At 33.0% G+C, this 17,298-nt stretch overlaps 1 protein-coding gene across 3 annotated transcripts in view; it reads left to right on the top strand.

Annotated features, from left to right (window-relative positions):
* Nucleotides 1–17,298, top strand: part of hd (humpty dumpty) — a 67,820-nt gene that overhangs the window by 29,790 nt on the left and 20,732 nt on the right. Inside the window, exon 2 of one of the 3 annotated variants that reach the window (XM_087406870.1) lies at nucleotides 11,633–11,706. The exons of the other annotated variants lie outside the window; for them this stretch is intronic. The gene's annotated coding sequence lies outside the window, so the exon portion shown is untranslated. The remainder of the gene's footprint in view (nucleotides 1–11,632; nucleotides 11,707–17,298) is intronic. 3 annotated transcript variants of the gene reach the window in all.

The raw sequence follows: 17,298 nt of genomic DNA on the forward strand, positions 1-17,298 counted from the left end.
TCATATATTTAAGATTAATTTAACTTTATTAGAAAAAGAAAAAGGGAAAAAAAGAAAAAGATATTCGTTCTCGCATTCAGGAAATTTCTATTTTACTGCTGATTACTTAATCGTTAAACGCTAATATAATATACGTTATTATTATATAATATTAATGTATAATACGCTTTTATATTTGTTATTTTATAGGAGGGCTTCTTTGAGAAAGATCGTGTGATATTCTTAGACATTCTTTCTAGAATATTCTATAGATAATTTTTATGACGCCTAAAAGTACATAACGTGACCTATCTGTTAGAGTTTGAATGTTCAAATAAAGAAACTGAATATAAAAGAGAAACGGAATTTCCAGTTTCGAAATAAGGATAAAATAGGGAAATCTAGCGATAAGATAAAGTAAAGTATAAATTGTATACCTATGACGAATATATTATTCTATAAAGAATAAGGGGATTTTATTGGTATGTAACATTATACAGAGTGTTTGGAATTAAAATGTCAAAACTTCGAGAGCGTGTAGAGGATCAATAAACTAAGAAAAAAAATCTTGTAGAGATGTGCTCGTTTTTACTTTGTTTTGGAGAAAATCGGAAAAAAGATAAAACGTAGTTTTCATTTTTATACTTTCTCATTATTTATTTATGTTGTATTTATTCACTTAATAATTTGCTTAATGTAAATATCGTTCAAAATGTTGGCCTCTTACAGCAATGCAAGTATTGCATGTAGTATGGACAGCTCGTATTGCAGCTAAACACTGATCTGGCGATATTTGGTGCACTGTAGCCTCGATTCGATTTCTCAATTGTTCTCTTGAGTTGATTGATAACGAATAAACTTCGTGCTTTAGAAAATGTCTAAGCCAATATGCGGTTAAGCCGCGCCGCGAATTCATAGGATGACCCACACTCGAGCGGCGACGAAGCGCTTTTTCCCCCTCCCTGCGCGTCGCCGCCACCGCCTAATTCGAAAACTACAGCGAGTATTTCAAAAATGGTATAGGAATTTTTCGTTCCCTTTTATCCATTCTCCATCCTCAATGTGGCTCCGACCTATCTTAAGAGACACCCTGTATATATTAAAAAATGTTAGTTTGAATGTTTCGGCTATTGGCATCTTCAGCCAATACATAATTAATACATTAACAAATATCTTTTACCCAGGCGGAAAGTGACAAAAGTACAAATAAAGAAGCATATACAAAGAAGTTGCCTGTCTTCTTGGTTAACAAGTGATTGTTCTAATAAAGTTATTAAGAATTAAAATTACATAAAATTAATATTAAAATTGTATAAAGAAAGTGCTTATCTCAATCACATATAACACTGCAGTTAACTATGTTAAGTATTGAGTAAATGAAAAAGATTTATATAAAACATGTTGTGATGAAACTTAAAAATCGTCAAGATGTATCGAATGTTGTTAACTTGTCACGTTTAAGAATGTAATAAACAAGATGTTTTTAAGATAGATACTGAAAGGACATAGAACGATGTTGTTATTGTGTAAGTTGAATCTAAATTTATTTACATTTATTAAGATTATTATATGTTTAAGATTATTATATCATTATATGTTCGATCTAAACAATCATTTGTTTATCGTTTTATATTTATGATTTCTGAAATCAATCGTTTGTTAAAATATCTTCGTCCAGAATTTCTGTATTACCCAATCAATTTTGTGATTATGATGCAAAGCGTCTTCAGTGATAACAGAATAAGAATTAGGACCTTTACATAAATTACTTTTATGTTCTGTTATCTTGTAATTAATTTTCTTTTTGTTTGACCCACGTAGGATGCATCACAATCCTTATAGTTTATTTTATAAACAACGTTTCTTTTTTGTTCTTTGGACGTCAGATCTTTATGAATTTTTACAAATTTATTTAATTTATTTAAACTTAAAAAGTTCTATGTATATCACCATTAATTACATTTTTTAATTTATCTGAAATACTTTACACATATGGAATAAAGAACCATCTTTTTTTCATCTGAATCTTTTCTGAGTTATTCTTATTAGTCTACGAATTTGTTTTTTTAATTAAATGTTTAAGTCTATTAATTATTGGTCTTGAGGATAAAATCTATAGTCATTGTCTGTTAACATTTTATTATAAACGTAAAATTTTTTTCATGAAATTCTGGATGTGAGGCAGTGCAAGAACGAAACTATGATTTGTCTTTTTTGCGATTTTCTCCAAAACGAAGCAAAAACGAACATATTTCTACTTTTTTTCTTAGTTTGTCGATCCCCTACACACTCCCGAAGTTTTGACATTTAAATTCCAGATACCCTGTATAAATATAAATTAATTCCTAAAGATTCCTTAATAATACAAAATGGTTGGATATAACAAGGCAATATAATGAATATTGGATATAACAGAATTCAAGCATAGGAATAATTTTTGTATGAATCAATACAAAACAACGGTTAACGAAACAACTTTATTAATAATTAATCCGTTTACATGTTTTGGCTCACTTTTGAGATATCCTCAGAGACAATATGATGTTGTAATTATAAAAAATTTTTTTACAAACTAATTCATTTCAGCGAGCCACTTCCATCTATTAACGGAAATTATAATATAAAAACGAACTCTAATAGTAATTTGCAAGAAGATGCTAGAAGTAATAACATATAATGATCACAATAATAAAATGCATTTCTATTTGAGTATATATGTATACACACATATTTCATATATTAAAATATATTATATATAGTAAGAAATATAAAATATATATAGTAAGAAATATAAAATATATATAGTAAGAAATAAATATAGTAAGAAAGTAATATAATACCTGTTTTTAGTATGTCTAACTTATTTTTTTTTTACGGATGTTGCGGTCTTTGATGCAAACATCATTCTTGCATTACTTTTCTTTAACCTCTCTCTCTCTCGCTCTCTCTCTCTCTCTCTCTCTCTCTCTCTCTCTCGTAAATTTTCTATATTTTTAATTTTAAGATTAAAATATAAACGAGATCAAATAAAGTGCAAAATTCTTGTGCATATCTGCAACTGCAGTATATGAGAAATACACCTTGTACTGTTTTAATTGCCTTCGCATTTAACTAATATTTTATTGCTTGAAAAGCTATTTCCTTTACAGAAAAGTAAAATGTGACAATTTTTTTAGAATGTTGTTTTTATAGAAGAATACAATTATTGTTGTGTCCTCTCTTTACTAAATAACAATATTTCTTTACTAATGACATTACTTTAGGAGAAATATTTAAAGTATCTGCTAAAGAAGCTGTGTTCTCCGCTAAGAATTTTAAATTATTATGCGATAAAGGAGATAGTTCTGCCATAGAAATAATATCTAAAGATGTAAATAATAGGATTTTATGTATGCGTGATAAAGAAATGTTTAAGTGAGTATGATAAACTGTATCTAAATTCTGTTCATCACATCTTGAATACTGTCTGTCCATTGATAGATGAAATTTTCTATTTTGATTTTCTTCTCTAAAGCATTAAAATAAAAAAATAAACTAATCTCTTTAATCAAATATAAACGAAAATTTGAACTTTTACTTAGCAGAAAAGTAGACTAATTATCAGAATATATTATGACCGTAATCTCAACTGATGGCACAACTTCGTCGCTTTTCTGTGATTGCAATTCGACAACCAATGATTTTACTCTAATACTCTAATACTCTAATACTCTAAGTCGATAGCTACTCACTGAATTACCGCGAATTCTTTCTTAACTCAAGTTGGGCGCCAGGAATGAGCGTGCCGCTTTTTGTGACTCCTCTCAATCGCGACTAATTATTTTCGATATTTCTTTAATGTGACGGACGACAACCGACTGCTCAATCCCACAGCGAGAGTGGATGATTTGGAGCGGAAGTGAATCGGAAGGCGAGAGAACAAATAAGAATTACTTCCTTTTAATAATAAGAGAATGGAAAACATATATTCAATATTGATAGAGAACAATTACATGAATCTATTCAAGTACGCAATTCACTATAGTTACCATAATTTGTCTCAGGGCGAACATGAGCTCGTTATAAGCGGAAGTTATCGAATCGCGTAGCACAAAATAATACGAGAAATGTGAATAGGCGATTATCGCGAGTTATCCCAAATTCCTCAGTCGATTCAAGTTTACAGTAACAATCGCGGCTTTCCGCCAGACGTCGTATAATGATTTTCTCTACTCTACAAGTGCGATTCAAACGGCGATGTACAATGCAAGATGGCGAGTTAACATACAATCTCATTAACGAGACGCAATGACTTTGCTGTGGTGAGAGGGTGGCAAACTTTACGCGAACTGAATACAAAAATCTATGTGAATCAAGCGAACAGCAAACGACAGCGAAGAGACTAATTACTCGCGGTAGCCCTCTGTACGGACCGCAGCCTTTCGGCTCGAATTCAGCACGTGCTATTCGCTCGAGATCATGTTGTTAGGGATCGGCGGTCTTACAAAATTTCTAACTTGTCTCACCGGCAACTCCTCCCTTTCGGTTCTTCCGTTAGCTCTCTCCATTAGCTCCCTTCGGCTCGGCTCATTCCGAGGTTCGATAACGCTATTCGCACGGATGCTCGCTTCGTCATGGATCCTGCTTCCTTTAACAATTTATCCACGGCTCATGCTACAACGCAAGTGATTTCGGCAGGTCCCGGTGATGATGCACAGGCCGTGTTGCTTTTTGGGAGTGAGGCCTCTCGGCGCCTGATTGACCGATAGCGGCGCCGTGCGACCCCGCGAATCGCATGGCAGCGACGTAGCTTCTCGCGCCTTGCGCGAATCTGAATTTCGCCTGGGTAGTCTTCTCGCCCGAAACTTTTCTCTGGTCTCGCATGGAGCTCTTCTTGCCTTAGGCAGTTCCTTTAGTTTGAGCCCGAGTTCGCCATGGTTCTCTCGGCGGATGGTTTTCCTCTTGAGAAGCTACCTCATCCGGAGCTATGTCTCGGCATCCTTCGTTCTCTCTGTAAAACAGGAGCGACACTAAAAGGATGCAAATAATAGATGCAGGCAGGAAGTTAAAAAGAGATATGATCTGCGCGCTCCCGTCATTGAGGCATAGTCTGGAGCCTCCTCGGTGACAGTCCTCTTTCCTGCTAGCAACCGGGTGAGACATAATCAATGTACACAGTTACTGATCCTGGCAACGATTCTCGCAGAAAAATAATGCAAAAAAATACAGAAAAAAAAAATAAATAAAAATAAATTTAAGATGGCTCATGAACGATAGCGCCCGCATGCTTATTGCTCGCCCTCACGAGCCGAGAGGACTCAAGATCCACTTGGCTTATCCGCGTCAAAGTGACGGACGAAAAATGTCACGGCGCAGTACATAATAAAATAGTCATACTAGCTACTGTAATTTATAGAAATGTTCCATTTTTCAATCAAGTACTTAACATAAAGATATATGTCAACGTGATTGCTTCTTATATTTACATATTGAATTAAAAAATAAAAATCAATCATATTAATTTATATGTTCTTAATCATTGACTCAATGTCAAGATAAGTTAACAATTTAAATATATTATTACCAATTCTATTTATAATACAAGTTTAGATTATTATTCTACATGCTTTTCTACTTGCTTTTCTGCTGTCAATATAAATTTTTCTAAAAAATATGGTAATAAAATATTTGATACAATATGTCATACACAACTGTCATAACAACAATATGTCATACACAAAATCTTATCTGAATCATTTGCATTAGCAAGAGAATGAGAGAATGTTGTTGATACAGCATCAGGTTTAAGCCTTCATAATCCATGTTGCTCTCCTAATCCTTGTTGCTCTCCCACTATTGCTCATTAAAATGCACTTTTACATATTAATGCATGCATACACATATAATATAACAACATACATATATATATTGGGTCATTTAAAAAGTATCCGCGGTTTTTTGTTCAATTTTTGAATGAAATTTTTCTTTATTGAAAATCAATTTTAATCAAGTATATATTGGTCATTATTATCTATAACCTTTTGCCATTTTTCGGATAATTTCATAATTCCATCCGTGTAGAACTTCTGTGGTTTATCGGCGAAAAACTTTTTTAAGTGATTTTCGGCAGCTCTTTTGTCGGCTAATGTTTTTCCATCAAGAGAATTCTGCAGAGATCGAAACAAATGGTAGTCAGACGGTGCAAGGTCCAGGCTATACGGTGGATGCATTCAAAACTTCCCAACCAAGCTCCCTCAATTTTTGGCGCGTCATCAAAGATATGTGTGGTCTGGCGTTGTCATGATGGAAGACAACACCTTTTCTGTTAATCAATTCTGGTCGTTTTTCTTTAATCGCTTCCTGTAATCTATCCAGTTGTGAACAGTAGAGCTCTAAATTAATCGTTAGGCCATGTGGTAACACCTCATGATGGACGACTCTCTTCCAATCCCACCATACACACAACATCACCTTATTTGCCGTCAATCCAGGCTTTGAAGTCGTTTGTGGTGGTTCGCCGCGCTTACTCCATGATCTTTTACGAACGATATTCTTGTATTTCATTCATTTTTCATCGCCCGTGATGATTTGCTTCAGAAATGGATCGATTTCGTTGCGTTTTAGTAGTGTTTCGCTGATGGAAATTCGATCAGTCAAATTTCTTTGCGTTAATTCATGTGTTTGCACCCAAACGTCGAGTTTCTTTGCATAGCCAGCCTTTTTCAAAAGCCAGCCTGATTCCAAACTGTCACATGATTGATTCTTAGTGCATTAGCTATCTCCTGACAGCTCACATGCCTGTCTTGCTTGACCAGTTGCAAAATTTCATCGACTTTTTCAGTGACTGGCCGACCAGAGCGAGGTCGATCTTCGACATCAAAATTTCCAGAACGAAATCGAACAAATCACTCCTGCGTCCTGCGTTCACTTACAGCATCCGCGCCATAAACTTCACAAATTTTTCTGCATGTTTGTGCTGCGTTTTTGCCTTTTTTGTAGTAAAAAGCATCACATAGTGTATTTCTTCAGAAAGTTCACTCATTTTCAAACCAATATAACTTTTGATACGATTGATGAATCACCAAACTTTGTTTACAAAAAATGTAACCTAAAATGTCATCTTTCAAACGCGCGTTCGTTGACACAATCGGATTAGTGTTGCCCGATATATGATCATCAACACCATCTAGTGACAAAAAACCGCGGATACTTTTTAAATGACCTAATATTAATATATATTAACATATATTAATATATACTCAAGTAATGACGTCAAATGAAATCATGACTGAAAAAGGCATTGCTGAGACAGCACCATCACCTTGCAACTTGAATATTATTAAAACAACAAAAAATTATTAGACGGTTTTTTTAAAAAAAGATACAAGTACACTCATATTATATGTAAAGACAACCACACATTGTCCAAAAAAGTATTTAATTGACAAGCAAATTAAAACTGAGATTATATATTATAAATGACTAAAGAAAAGTATTTAGAAAAAAACGTGACAAATATGATACACCAGAGTTTCCTAATTCATTAAAGGGTACAATATAAGAAATGAATTCGATTGGGATAACAGATTTTGGATTAAGATTTTGGAATGAATCTTCATATGTTAAGAATGGTGTCTGATTTGTAAACAAAACAAAACGCAGGATAAATATTATAAAAAAATGTCTATCTGACAATCTGACACCTATCACCCCTAGATCTTCTATCCGTCACTTAGATACCTTTGTTTTTCCATCTCTTATGTTTGTATGTATTGATGTATTGATTTTTATTTGTTGTACGTTTATTCGTATAATGTTCTTCAAGAAGATAGACGTTTTGTATAGTATTCGACTAACGTCTGTTTCTACCAATGCTGTAAGATCAAATAAGAAAAACTATAATAAAATCTTATAATAATAATTAAGAGGGTCTTTACGTTTGAGAGCCAATTTTGAAGGCATTTTTTGAGATTTTTTAAAATAAATTTTTTTAATAAATAAAAATTAAGATACTAATACGGATCTAGAAAGTGTGTACAATGTATATGTAAACAAATATTTTTTTATAATGTTAACTTTTCACAGAATAGTAATAAGGTGGCGTTAAAGTTAGTTCTGCACCGCGATGGTCAAATGGTGATCAAGATACAAATCATATCGTTGATTTGAAAAAAACAAATTGATTTGAAAAGAACAAAGCTTTTTCTTAATGAGTGGATTTGTAATTTTCGCTTGACCTAGCATAATTAATATCATGCATATTTTCAAAATATGACCTGACTTTGAGTCGCCAAGGTTAGGTCAAGATCAAATTGATTTTTTTTGAATGGAACATTCTATATTTGATGCCAAAATCTAATAGCTGGTATCAAGAACTTTCCAAAACACTATAATAAAGTTATTTTTCGTTAAGTACTTTTTTCGAATTATAAGGCCTGAAAGAGAGCGTCTTGCGTCCCGTTATGACTGGAAAGTTTCCCTCGCCCAGCGCGTTTGTTTTTCTTCCGCACCATTATCGTAATGCAGAAAGAGTGGACTGTCTCTCAAGACCTGTCACTCCCGACCATTCGATTAACTACGGCCGGGAGTGACAGGTCATCACTAATGATCACACTACAAAAGACACTCCACATTCTAGGCGGAGCACTCTGCCAGCGTGTGATGCGCCATATCTACCGCCTCTGTGCAATGCCAGCATCTGGGTATTGATTGCTTCATAATCCAGTGCAGGTATTTTCTGAAGCAATCATGCCCCGAGAGGACTTGCATTAGATGATAGGTCAGGCCGCCTTGAACTCTGTTTATCCAAGCGCGTAGATAGGGCTGGATAGCCTTGACGGTCTCATGGCCGAGGATGAAGAAGAAAGATTTCTCTCACTTTTTTATAGACTCTCTTCTCCCTTTCCCTAATGATGTCACGTATCTTCGTTATAAGGACTCTGCCCCTTCTCTTGATTCGGTCAACACACCGCCCTTGTGCGACAGATCAAGAGGCGGTGTACCAGCGAAGACCGTAATCACCACGTGCAACACAGTACAGTAGGCCCGTGCAGCGATTCGTCTATTTGATGCGTTTATTTGACGACATCTCCTTGGCCCACAGTGATGCCCCGTAAAGGAGCATCGATTGCACTATGTTCGCATACAGACGCCAGACTTTGGAGTTTGGATCATCAAGGTTGGGCAGGAGGCGTCACAGTGACGTTGCTATCCTCTGGGAGTTATAATCTGGAAATGTCTCCAGAACCCATTCTTTCAGAGCTCATTCAATGTGAGCCCCAGATATTTCGTGTGGCTCACTTCGATACGGATTGATCCAACTACCATCTCTTGGAGGCGGCTCCCTCGAAGTCTTGTCATAAAAGTAAATTATTTCGGCTTTTTGTGGAAAATAATTTCACATGATGGAATTTCCAGATTCTATTTAAAAATCACTCTTTTAATTCTTGCCATGAAAGAATTAAATTTACATCGAATATGATGATAATGGAGTAATAAACTTTCTTGACGTAAAACTATTAATCGAAAATGGGAGAATTATTTCTGACAATTACAGGAAGCCTACAAATTCTGGAAGATACTTAAATTTTCTTTCTAATCATCCTGTTGAACACAAAAGGAGGGGAGGAGTGTTGTAATTGGGCAGTTAGACAGAATTCTATTCCTTTCCCATCCAAAATTTCATGAGAATAATATCATTTTCCTAATCAATATTCTCCAAAATAATGGGTATCCATCTGAATTTTTATTTATAACAATTAACAACAGGATCAAGACGTTGTCTTTCAAAAACAATTTTAATATCAAGGAACACAAAGATATTGCCAACTCGGATTCCTCCAGGATTGCTAAAAAGTATTTTACCATTCCTTACGTCAATAAAATATCTGAAAAATTTAAGTCTTACAAAAAATATTAGGTGTTGGAATTAATTCGTAGCGTTTTTAATGAAAGAATGTTATTTATTTCACATGAGCATTAAAAAATACATTAATGAAAGTACTTCCCATCACTTGTAAAACGCTACGAATTAATTCCAACACCTAATATATGAAAAGAAAGAGCACAAAGAACCACAGCACAAGATGTAGTTAGTGACACTCAATCATTCTTGCATTACGATTCACAATAAAAACACCAGAGAAGTCATGAGAGATGACTTCTGACGTTCTAATATTATTATATGAAGCAGCGTCGCTTTGATGCAAACACGATCTTTACAATTATAACACACGAGAGTTGAATTTGATTCCAACTTGATGTAACTCTGCATCTTAAGAATATTATTAATTTTACTGAAGATGGCCAGATTGTGGCCGAAACGTTTGGTGTTTTTATTGTGAATCGTAATGCAAGAATGATTGAGTGTCACTAACTACATCTTGTGCTGTGATTCTTTGTGCTCTTTCTTTTCATATATTTTTGAAATTATAACCACATTCATTTTTTACATTTTTGTCAGCAGTGATTCTTACCATTTATTCAAATTGTTCTGTTTTTTAAATTGTGTTACTTATTCCTAGTTACATTTGCGAGGACTTGTATCAAAAAATACGTGGTAAATTTACGAAAGTTAATGTGAATTTATATTGATTTTCATGAATAATTATTGTATTGTTTAAAATTTAAATTATTAAATAGTGCTTTCTTTTCTTTTAATTTTAAATAGAATCTAGAAATTCCGTATTTTCACACGATGTTGCTCTTTTCTTCCTTTAAAAAGAATCATAAATGGAACAGATTATTCGTCAGAAGCGTTAAAATTTTTGGTTAATTTCATTTTCTGGATTTCATTTTATTTGTACCATAAGCGATTGGAAAATTCTTTTATCTTATTGATTAGTGATCATTGTTTTAATTTTATGTAGTTTTTCTATTTGTCATCTTGATACTGTTTTATCATCTTTTTGACTAGCGATTTTTGCTTAATTAATTAATTTTTTTGTATTTCTTTACTTGTCTTGATGTACTGATGATGGTCAAATCTCGACCGTCTACGTTTTTATATGATAATTTTAAATATATAATTTTCGTTTCAACATTTTATCGTTGTGGCTGTATGCTCTATTATTTATATTTTTTATTTTTTATTTTATTTGGTATGGTTGGTGTAAGATTTAATTTGACGCCAGTTGTTGATATTAAATCTTTTAAATGAATGATACATATTATTAGAATTAATATTATTTATTTAATTTATGGGATTTAACTTGGCGTCAATTATTGATGTCAAATCTTTTTATACGAATAATACATAAAATTTTTTTTGTGGAATTTAACTTGGCGCCAGTTGTTGAAATCTTATATAAATGATATATATGATTAGAATTAATAAGTAAATAAAGATAGTGCCATTTAGGTTTTACTTTTTTAAATTGTTTATAAATTTAATTTGTGATATTACTATAGTTGATTGATTGCGTTTACAAATTCGAAAAATCATTTCGGCGCGCAGTTCAAATAATTACGTATTTAGTAATATAGATAGTATATAAATTCACATAGAAATTATTTAAAAGCATTAAAGATCCAGCTTCGACCGGTATATGTAGTCTTCTATTATAGTTTATCAATTGTGTTCTCACATGTACGATCTAAAATAAGATTTTAATTGTTTATATTTTATCGCCTGAAAAAAGATATTGTTTCTTTACATATACCGATTATTGCGAAGAATATTACTAAGGCTTTTCTAGACTGGAGGCTTAGGACGGAATACAAGAAATCCGAGTTCAACTTCTAGTTGAGGTAATATTTTTCGCAATATATTTGTTTACAGTTTTTCAATACATTAACGTCTTTCTAATATGATGCCAGATTGAGCAAATTATTAAATTGCTTATCAATTTAATTTGTGATATTACTGTAGTAGTTTGATTGCGTTTACAAGTTCGAAAAATCATTTCGGTGCGCAGTTCAAATAACTACATATTTTAGTATATAAATTCACATAGAAAGAATGTAAAAGCATTAAAGATCCAACTTCGACCGATATAGACTTCTAGTTTATGGTTTGTGTTTTCACATGTACGGTATAAAATAAGATTTTAATTGTTTTTATTTTTAATTTGATAGAATTTAAGTTGGTTAACTAAGATAAAAGATACATAACGTATCATTTAGGTTCTATTCGAGAAGCATATTTTCAGCGCTTTTTACTTTATTTTTAAAAATCTTTCTTATGTATCCCTTAATTTGCTAATTATTTTTCGCTAGAATTTAAAAATTAAGCTCCAGATTAAAAAGAATTTGAAGAAAAAAATCATTTTAGAATGAAGTCACAAGAGTATGACATTTTAAGACTAAATTTATTTTAAGTTATCCTGCATAGGGTGTTTCTTAAGTAAATAGCGCTACTAATCATATTATACTATTCCTAATAAAAAGTCTTGAACTATTTTTTTTAATAATGTTCTACGTTTTTTGTTTGAGAGAATGTCCGTGAGCTATATATTCGGTAATACGTATATGTAAACGCATATTATTAGGCACGTGTCACTAACGTGTGCCTGTCTAATGGGACCGATTTCATTACCTTGATAATAATTACTTCATTAAGTATTGTAGAGAAAAAGTAGCTCAGAACTTTTCAATTCAATTTTTGATGAGGAATAGCATTATATAATTACTGAGCGCTATTTAAGAACACATACATACATATATAAGTTTTCCGAATTCAAATGGCCAAACTTCGGCGTGTAGAGGATTGATTTAATTGATTGAACTAAGTTTTAAAAAAGTTTTTTAGAGATATAATTGTTTTTGTTTGGAGAAAATTACAAAAAAAAAACAAAATGTATCTTGTACAGACAACTCGTGTTGCAGCCAAACATTGATATGGTCAATGTAATGATTCGCCGATCTGGTACTCTTCTATCTGGAAATCGATGCGCATACTCTCGCATTGTTTCTCACTGTATTATCGCTGAAGTTGCAGTTCATGAAAACAATAATATTCTGAAAATTATGTTTTCTTTTTTTTATGATTTTTTTCAAAATGAAACAAAAACGAACATATCTCTAAAGGATTTCTTTTCTTTGTTTATTGTGGAGGTGTCGAATGATTTGAAGGATCCAAATTAAGAAAAATTATTCTTTATTTCGGTTGTATACACTTTGTACACTGTATGTATAATATAATGTACCGAGATGATACAGTACTTGGGATAATTTTTATTATGTGCCAATTGGCCTAGGATGCTGATAATTAAAAATATCAAAAATGAAACTAATCGAAGATGCAGGTGCCGCCAATAACATGTCGTCAACAAACCTATAGGCAAAAGGGCAACGGAAACCGAATCGAAGACAAAGCTCTAACCTCCAGCTTTCGCATAATTAGATCCGCGATGACGGGAGACAACGAAGAGCCCCGTATAGGAGTCCCGTAATTCCGCCTATATATAATACTATCAAAAACAAAGAAAATAGAAATTAAAACAAACTGAATCGCTTTGATGAATTCCTCCTCCGGTAAACAACAAGAAATAAATCTCTAGAAATAAATCGCCAATGGTCTTTAATACAGTCTATCGCATAGTCAATGGGGACATTAGTGAAGAGACTTACAACATCCAATTAACTGAAATTCTGTCTTATCTTTGAACAATAGATTAAATTTAACAGTCAATCTTATTTAATGTATTGAAAGTAATATTTACAAATTGTCTATTGATAAGCGGATCTCGACTCACTCACTTCCTGTACTAAATAACTTACCTTCTTGTTCCCTACATTGTAGAGGTAGATAGGAGTTTGATAGGATCATTTTTAAATGATAATTTTTAATGAAAATAGTTTTAAATTTGTTAAAGAACTTGATGATAGAAACATTTGAGTGATGAATTTTAATTAATGTCACTGGATGTTGTGAGCCTCTTCACTAACGTCCCCATTGACTATGCAATGGATTGTATTAAAGACCATTAGCGATTTATTTTTAGAGATTGTTGTTTATCGGAGGAGGAATTCATCAAAGCAGTTCAGTTTGTTTTAGATTCTACTTTCTTTGGTTTTGATAGTGTTATATATAGGGTGTCATGAATATAGGCTTCACTCAACTACGGCTCGAGCTCTACTCGTCCTGAACAGGAACTAAACTGAGTAGAAAAGTCCTCTACCATTTTGCAATGTTCACAATAATTAACGAGATATTAACGTTTAAAGATAGCCGAATACGCGTGTCCATTCTACTATTGCCAAAGGTACGGCCCACAGAGCGCACGCGAGCCACGAGGAGCAGAGATGGCCTAGCAAGCGCGCCGCGCCGTTCGAGCTTTGAGAGGCTCGCGGTGAGCGGGGCGCGCCTGCTAGGGGCCATCCCCGCTCATTAATTATTGCAAGCATTGAAAAATGGTAGAGGACTTTTCTATTCAGTTTAGTCCGCTCTACTCAGGACGAGTGGGGCCGTATATTCATGATACCCTGTATATAGGCAGAATTACGGGACTCCTATGGGCTCTTTGTTGTCTCCCGTCATCGCGGATCTAGTTATGTGAAAGCTAGAGGTTAGAGCTTTGTCTTCGATTCGGTTTCCATTGTTCTTTTACTATAGGTTTGTTGACGACATATTATTGGCGGCACCTGTGTCTTCGGTTAGTTTCATTCTTGATATTTTTAATTCTTAGCATTCTAGGTTTCAATTCACTATGGAGGTAGGGGAAGATGAGGGGAGGTAGATAGAGGAAGATAGGGGAGATGGGTGATAGATGATTGAATTTTTTGGATGTTATAGTGATTAGAAATAATGATTGATAGAATTCAATTGGTACTACAAGCCGATTTTTTCGGATATTTGAATTTTCGGTCACAGTACTCGGTTTTTCAAAAAATACAATCGCAGGATTAGTTGATAGGGTAATTTTGCTTTCGAATCCTAAATTTCACCTTGATAATTTGTATTTCATTATTAAAATATTGTTAGAGAATAATTATCCATTGAATTTTATATTTGAGAATATTAACAATTATTTGAAGAAAATTATTATGACTAATAATCGGAAGAGTGTTGTTAATAATAATAAGGTTGAAGTAGTGCAGCCTTCGTGGTTCACTTTTGTTCATGGTATCACTTAGAAGTTTAGTAGAATAGCGAGCGTATGAGGGTATCGTTTTATAGTACTAATAAATTGCGAGAATTTATTAGGGTGCATAAGGACTTTTTATCGCGTGATAAGAAGTCGAATATTATTAGGTGTTGGAATTAATTCGTAGCGTTTTTTAATGAAAGAATGTTATTTATTTCACATGAGCATTAAAAAATACATTAATGAAAGTACTTCCCATCACTTGTAAAACGCTACGAATTAATTCCAACACCTAATATAAGATCTCGTGTAAGATTGCGATGCAAATTATGTGAGACAGACGTGTAGACAGCTGAGGTCAAGAATCACGGAGCATAAGAATCACCCCGATGGAACACGTCTACTCGAAATGTCAAAACGGAGCATCGGTTACAAGAAGACCATGATTTCGACAACATTACGATTGGGACAACGCTACAATATTAGACGAGGAGCCTTACTACAGGAAGACTGATTTCGGAGGTGATATTCATCAGGAGATGCATGAACTCAATCTGCAGACGGATATGGAGGGACTCCCAATGCTAACCTCATAAACAAGCTATAAAGGCTTGAGTTGTCTAGTCAGTCAGTGTCGTTCGTACGCAGTAATGAGTCTTTCTGGCGTGTTTATCGATTACTTTCCAACTTTCTTGTTCTTGGAATTGATTAATGTTACATTTTTCCATTTATTACCTCAGAAAATTATTAGCTAAAAAATAAAAAGTGACTCACTGTGTCTGATACTGATTGGCCGACATTATCAGGTGCCGGAGATTCTTGAATTATTTTTATATATTAGGTGTTGGAATTAATTCGTAGCGTTTTACAAGTGATGGGAAGTACTTTCATTAATGTATTTTTTAATGCTCATGTGAAATAAATAACATTCTTTCATTAAAAAACGAATTAATTCCAACACCTAATAATAGTAATGTTGCGATATGGTGCTCTGTCAGCATGGTAAGCATCCTTATATTTGCTGGATAATTAATTATAATCTTAAAGTTGTTTGATAAATTAGTCCTCCAAATTCTATTTTATGATATGTTCTAATTTCTTTTCTTTTTTCTTTTCCTTTTTTTTCACTCTTTTTGGTTTTAATTCCATATTTAAATTTTCGATATAGGGGAGCTTACCATGACAGAATAACTTTTATTTACAGTTTTTATATATGTTAATTTATGTTGTCTCTGAGGAAGGCTCAAAAGTGAGCCAAAATATGTAAGCGTGTTTAGTGAATAAAGAAGTTTCACATTTCATAGGTATATTATTTGCACGAGGTCTTTTGCGCTTGACTCCTACCTATACTCTTTCCAATTCTTTGATTTATAAGGAGTCTTGGTTAGTTTGATTTGTTATACGATCAACTAAATTTTGATTGGTATCACAAACCGACCTTTTCGGGGAGATTTCTAAATTTTTTTCAAATTATCCTCTCTCACAAAAAAGTGGAGTTATCATTGGTTTAATAGATTGAGTTCTTTTACTCTCGGATTCAAAATACCATACAAAAAAATTTGACGATAATTGAAATATTACAGAATGACTACCTTCTTAATTTTATTTTCGAAACAATTAATAATGGAGTCAAATGCATTTTACGAAGGAAGACCGTACTGCACAATAACTTAGAAGAGAAAGATGAATCATTAGTATTTCCATCGTGATTCACTGTACCTTTTATTCCATTTTTAACAGATAAATTTATAAAATTGAATAGTGACGACATCAGGGTGTCTTTCTATAGTTTAAACAAATTATACATCGATACATTAAAGTACATAAAGACTCTCAACACCATCTTTGAAAAAATAACGTTGTATATAAAATCAGCTGTAATGATTGTGATGCAACATATAATATGTGGGACAGTCAGACAGAAAACTTAAGACAAGAATTAATGAACACAAAAATCATATTCGATGAAACACCGTTTGATCAGTGATAACATAACACGGAACATAAGTTGCAACATGATTATGACTTTGATTAGGACAATATTAAAATTTTAGATGAAAAACTTTGTTAGTAAGCGCTTAATTTTAGAAATGTTAAACATAAAGCTTACGTACCGCTAATAAATAAAATCTGACATTACAATACCAAGATGATTTTATTATTCTTCAGTCAGTGTTTGTCGAGAAAGTAACATATATGTTTAACACGGGTCTCTTTTTTAATATTTTTTGGTATATTAATTTTTACCTCTATACATCATTAATTTTATATTATGATAAAATTTTCCATCGTGATATTGGTATTTGTTTCATCA

Source organism: Acromyrmex echinatior, chromosome 6, assembly GCF_024713525.1.
Source record: "Acromyrmex echinatior isolate Ae372 chromosome 6, ASM2471352v2, whole genome shotgun sequence".
Lineage (NCBI taxonomy): Eukaryota > Metazoa > Arthropoda > Insecta > Hymenoptera > Formicidae > Acromyrmex > Acromyrmex echinatior.